Source organism: Notamacropus eugenii, chromosome 3 (genome assembly GCF_028372415.1).
Source record: "Notamacropus eugenii isolate mMacEug1 chromosome 3, mMacEug1.pri_v2, whole genome shotgun sequence".
NCBI lineage: Eukaryota > Metazoa > Chordata > Mammalia > Diprotodontia > Macropodidae > Notamacropus > Notamacropus eugenii.
This window is the reverse complement of record NC_092874.1, coordinates 16,335,735-16,341,734: the sequence shown is the minus strand read 5'-3', so window position 1 is coordinate 16,341,734 and position 6,000 is coordinate 16,335,735. Positions and strand designations below refer to the sequence as shown.

Here is a 6,000-nt window from a genome sequence, read left to right as displayed (position 1 = left end):
CTCTGTGGGGTTTTAATGTCACAAACTGTGCAATGAGTGGATTTGAGTATGTGGCCTCGGGGGAATCTGGGATCTTAGGCTCTGTGGGTCGCTCCTCCGCCTCCTCCACCTCTGCCCCTACCTGGCCCCAGGGAGAGGCCAGAGCTCCCAGTACTACGTCATGGAATCCTCTCGCCCCGCCTTCCCTGCCTAGAGGCGCACTCTCATTGGTGGCAGAGCGCGTGCCTCGGCCCCACTGGGTGCTCCGGCCCCACCCCCGGCCTGCCGGGCTCCGCCCTCCCCAGCCCGCCTGGCCAGACTGAGCGTGCAGAGAAGTTGTGGCCAAAGCCGGGGGCGCTGCCGGGGAGTTGGCCGCCTGCTCTGGCGGTGCTGGCCTCGCTGACGCTGCTGGCCCCGCTGCTCTCGCTGGCCCTGGGCTCGAGAGGAGAAGCGCGTGCCTCGGCCCGGCTCCGGGGCAGTGGCCACGGCCGCCCGGCCCGGCCCCACGTTCAGACAAGCGGCGATGGCCGGAGGCGCGCACCTCCTCGGCTGCCTCCCAGCCCGGCGCTCTTAACCTTGGCCGCGGCGGGCGCCTGAAGCGGCTGCGGACCGCAGGTAAGCCGGGCCGGGCTGGTGCTGGGATTCGGGTGGGGGGTGGGGGAGCTGGGACCGGAATCAGGGCCCGCGCCGGCGCCAAGACCCAGGCGCAGCCAGGCTCGATCCGGGCTGAGGACAAGAGCCCGGAGCGCTCGCTCTGGCTGGACGTCTCCGAGTTAGCCTTCCTAGCCGGCTCCCTTACTCCCCCGGGCCTGAGCCCGTTGGGCGTCCCCGCCCGCGGGGCTGCTGCTGGTGGGGGCCAGGGCAGCAGCAGCAGCCGAACCTGAGGCGGCCCGTGATCCTTGCCGCTGAGGCCACGGGAGCCGCCTTGCAGGCAGCCCGCCTCTGGGCACCGATGCACTGGGAGGAGGTGTGCAGAGGTGTAGGAGCAGTACCAGGCTGGAGCCACCCCTCCTCCCCGATACCGGATGCCAAGGCATTAGCAGCCTCTCTATAGATCCCTTTCTGGGGGCGAGGTGCCCAGCTTTCTCTACCTCCTTTATAGTGGTGGTTGGGGGGAACGCAGCTCCGCGCCCGGGTGGAGAGGGGAGGGTCCTCCTGGCACCAGCAGTCTCGGGAATCAGGATACGAGCCCAGGAGACTTACCATATCCGCCGGATTGGCGGTCCTGGCATGTGCCCATGAGGTGCCCCACCCTGTCCCAAAGAAAAGGTGTGCCTCCTGCTGGGGATGACCCGTACTAGGATCAGGCTGCACGACCCACCATTTCCCCAAACTCATCTACGGCTCAGACTGAGTGCAGGAAGCAAGACCTTTTCTGGGCGTGGTTGGGATAGGCTTCCCTTTTGGGGCTTTCCCCTTCCTTCCGAACCTGTGCAGTCGGGCATCTCCGGAATCCCGAGCTTCGTGCAACCTTGGATGCTCTTGCCTCTTCTTTATAACCTAACTGGAGGCATCCTCCCCCCGCCCCCCAAACTCTACGTCCCTCTGTCTTCTCCATCCTCACTCTAATCTTTAGAAGACAGTGGTACCTAGTCAGACCGGGAGCTCACCCTGGACCCGACCTACCTCCTTAGGGTTGAAGAAGGCCAAACCCACTCTATTATTCCCATCAAGGGCTGTGGGACCTCAGGGTGTGACATTTACCTGTTGTGGAGTCTGTGCTGCCTCATTGTTCTAATACTTGGCTGGAGGTCTTGAAAGAGGCTGAAGTTGCTTTGGTGAGTGACTTAGGGGAAAATGCCTGCCTGAGGCTTTATTCTCTGCCTTCCCCCTCCTCCACCTTCCCATCTCTGATTTTCCCCCCTTCCATTCCCATAAGCTTGACATCTGGTCTGAGGCAATACGAAACCCACCACATGATCCTACCCAAGGAGCTGAGGTTAGAGCTAGGGAGACCAGAGAAGTCATGGGGTATCTGTTCCCAAGTGGCTGGTTACTTCCTCATACTGTGGGTGGGACTGGGATGAGGAAGGCAAGGAGGCAGTCAGGCAGAGAGGTGGTGGAGGAGGCAGACCACATCTCTTCACCTCTCCCTGCCATTTCTCCAGGGCTGGTTTCTTGGACTACCTAATGATCCATTGATCATGAGCCTGGATCCATTCCCAAGCTCATAGATTTTAGTATTTCCAGCAAGAACAGAGTTCATAACCCATTCATGCCTGCCCATTCTGGACAACCCTTGTCTGTATCATCCTACAATTCTGAGTAATGTGCATTATCCCCCAACCCCTTAACATATGTCTCAGGGATAGAGAGCTGGCCTCAGGGGCCAGAAAACCTGGGTTGGCGTCTCACCTCTGACTGCATGATACAGGGCAAGCCTTCTTGGTCCATATGAAACTTTCTAAGACTCAGAGAAATCTCCTGTCCAGCCTGAAATGTAAAAGCATTTTGTAAATAGTTGGCCCCTGTACCCATCTAAGGGGCGATTGTGTTATTAAATTTCAATACAAAAATAAAAATGTAGGAAATCAGGAACCCTAGGTGTGCTGATGTGGCAAGAGCCTTAGGGTTAATTAAAGTCTGAGGACTGGGGAGGTCCAATTTGGGTTCTGCCACCAGGTGACTATGGAGCAGTCTCTGCCTTGCTGGGCCCAGTTTTCCCATGTATAAACTGAAGGGGCTGAACTAGATCAATTAGCCCATTAGCATTTACTGAGTTCTTGCTCTTTGCCAGGCATTGCTGAGGATATAAGGACCCAAACATTCCTTTCCTTCCTCGTGCTTTACATTCTAATGGGGGAGGCCATGTGTATATGAACCTCTATGTACGCCATAGAGGGGAGATGGAAGATTCCATTGACCTCTCAGTTCTTTGACCTTAGTCTATCCTCTGCTGCTACTAACTAGCCTGGTGACCTTGGACAAGTCATTTCAATTGTCTTATTTGTCAGATGAAGGGTTGGATGAGATGATTTCTAAATCTGCTATGAAATTGTAGCCCTTAATGAGGACCAAAGGAATGTCCCACCATTCCCACCTATCTAAATTCATTAGATAGAGGGAGGTTCATAAAAACAACATGGCGCCACTTGACTCCCTTTAGCTTTCCATTCAACTCAGTATGCCTAGGTTTATGCTCTGGACCTGTGACTTTATGACTGTAGGAACCTCCTTTCCTGAATACATATCAGTGCCTTGTGTGTAATTATTATTGGTATTGTCTTAAAGAGTCCAGGGCTTTGGTACATTAACTTCTCCTTGGTTACATGACTCAGTATGTGTCAGAAAGCAGGACCTGAACTCAGCTCATCCTGACTCCCTATAACCAGCTTTTCTTGGTGCCTTTCAAATCCACTGATTAGGCATTAATTATAAGCTCCATGTTAGAGATGTGTATCGACAAGAATCCTCTTGTCTTCAAAACAGTAACAGCTCAGCTCAGCCTCCCCAGATAAAGCACAAGACAGTGACCTGAGCTCTGTCTGCTGCCGGCGCCCCATGAATCTTTCACTTGATTCTAGGATGCATCCAGGTCCATTTCCTCTGAGTTAAGCCTTCATGGCTTTTCTTGAGCTCACATGTAAAGAATTTTAGTTTTTGGAAGAGAACAAATCAATCAAGAAACCAGAATGTACCTTCTAGTTCCTCAGAGATAACATACTTGGTAAAATGTGAGTTTTCATTATTATAGCTTATAAAACATGGTAATATTTTGATATTATTCTACTAACAATGACAATACAATCCTCATTTTCAACCAGAAAACTATAATGGACTTGGTTCTATAATCACAGTCAGAGCAGTTGCCCACAAAAGTCCAGACACAACAACAATCCATAAGAATTAGTGGGGGTTTTAAATAGACGTTACCTTACCACATACGCATAATCTCCAAACACTCTGGAAGGAAAGGCTTTCACAATATAGAGACCAAGGAGAAATCATTAAAATTGTTCAGGATCAGGAAGGGTTCATGTTCCGCCGTCTGTCCTTTCTGCTCCTGGAATTGCCCAGTAGACACTTTGAAGGCTTCTGAACTGGCCAAGCTGACTTTCCCCTGTTACAAAATGCAGTTGGGATATCTCTTTGAGTAGTGGGCCACAGCATGTTAAAATAACAAAATAATAGCGGGTTAATGACTTGTCCTCAAACTATTTCTGTAAAAAAATGAGAATGAGATAACGATATCTAATACCAGCATGATACACACATGTGTGTGGGTACACACACATACATATCTAGAGCTTCCGGGTGGCCAAAGAACTTTACATATTTTATCTCATTTGATCCACATGATATCCTTGTGAAAGAGGTGCCACAATTCTTCCCATTTTACAAAAGAGCAAGCTAAGTTTCAGGTTCCAGCTTCTCAGGGTCCCATAAAACTTCTCTGAGGCAGCATAGGAACTCTGGTCTTTCTCACTCCAAGGTCAGTGCTCAGTTCACCTCACTATCTGGCTGCCTTTCCAGCCTTGATGCGGCACCTGCAAAGTGCTCTGTATACATTCTCTTTTGTCCCTGAACAGTTCTGTGTGGTAGATTCTACAGAGACTCTCCCATTTTACTGCTGAAGATATAGATTCAGAGTTTTATTGACATGCCCATGATCAACCCAGCTAATAAGTGTCAGGGATGCAATTTGAACCCTGGCTGTCCTGACTCCCATGCTAGGGAGAGTCTTTGGTTCTGTTAGTACCTAGTGACACCTCCTTAGTCAAGAGAATATTTTTCAATATTTTATAATGGTTGTACTATTTTTGCATATCTAATGATTGGCATTAATTGATATCCTAGGCCCTGCTGTTGAGGACCTTATCAAGCATTGTTGAGACAGATAATGCTTACTTATAGTATGTCTCTAGAAATACTGTTTTCTGAAATTTTGAAAAATATAGATTCTCAATTTGTTACAATTGTGATAATAGTTATTGATTCAGGGTTACATTTGATGTGTGCCTGAATGGCATTTTCATGAGTTTTTATAGTGAGAAAATATTCATACCTTGGTGTCTAAACTTGCCCTCAGCCTCTTTGCCCTTAGCCAGGCTGGTTCTCTGAGATAGGCCTTCAGCCAGTATTTGAAACCAGCTTAGAGGGACCTCCAAGAGTTCCAACTCCTATTCATAGTCACTCAATCAACAAGCATTTACCTGCCAGGCTCTCTTAGACTCTGGAGAGACAAGGACAAACCAGATATTACCCTCAAGGACTTCATTCTTTAGTCAAGGTCATCTAGACTCAACCACAGGGCGTCAGGGAAAGACTTTGGTGGAGAATGGTATATTGCCCTTCATAAGGAGAAGGGGGAAAACCCCAAATTTCCCTTGCTTACTACCTGAAGGAGAATTCCTAACCCTGCGCCTTCATGACTGCTAAACAGGATACAGGTTTGTCAGGATATATTTACAGCTAGATCTTTGTTATCTTCAGTAAAGGAGGACAGGTGTGGTATGAATAATTAACATCTTTGGATACCTTCTCTGTAAGCCTTCTACTAAGTCACAGGTAGTGAAGATGCCCTCTGAGGTCCCTTCCATAGTTCGTTTGATTGTAGAAATTTAATAGATCGATTTAGGTTTCCTTTCCTGCCAACCTTTTTTAGACATTGGTGAGTGGGAGGAGGTAGGGAACTAAGGTCATAGGTATTAAGACTATACCTGAATTGATGCCAAATGGTGATTAGGGAAGAGGAACAGAGATATATTGGGTTGAAGTAAGGTGTGACCTGCTTTTTGGTAAGCACATTTTTTTTCTTGTAGTATATGGGCCCTTTCCCTTGCCTTCCATTCTTAATTGTTAGAAATAGAACCAAAGTTTCACAGCAAGGCCAAGATCCTATACAAACTTCCAAGATGTGTAATCAATAGTCGGTTGTTTAGTCAACGTATTGTTATCTATAGGACAGCAATGAAGTTCAGAGCTGTCAATCACAGGGACAGGGAATACTCTTGAGTGTGACTACAGAACCAGATTAAAAGGCAATACTTTAAAAAAATAAATAAAAACCGCAATAGAGCA

At 48.7% G+C, this 6,000-nt stretch overlaps 1 protein-coding gene across 5 annotated transcripts in view; it reads left to right on the top strand.

Moving 5' to 3' along the window:
• Window positions 1-479: 479 nt before the first annotated feature.
• Window positions 480-6,000, top strand: part of OSBPL3 (oxysterol binding protein like 3) — a 135,110-nt gene continuing 129,589 nt past the window's right edge. For all 5 annotated transcript variants that reach the window (XM_072650955.1, XM_072650959.1, XM_072650956.1 and 2 more), the window contains exon 1: window positions 480-594. The gene's annotated coding sequence lies outside the window, so the exon portion shown is untranslated. The remainder of the gene's footprint in view (window positions 595-6,000) is intronic.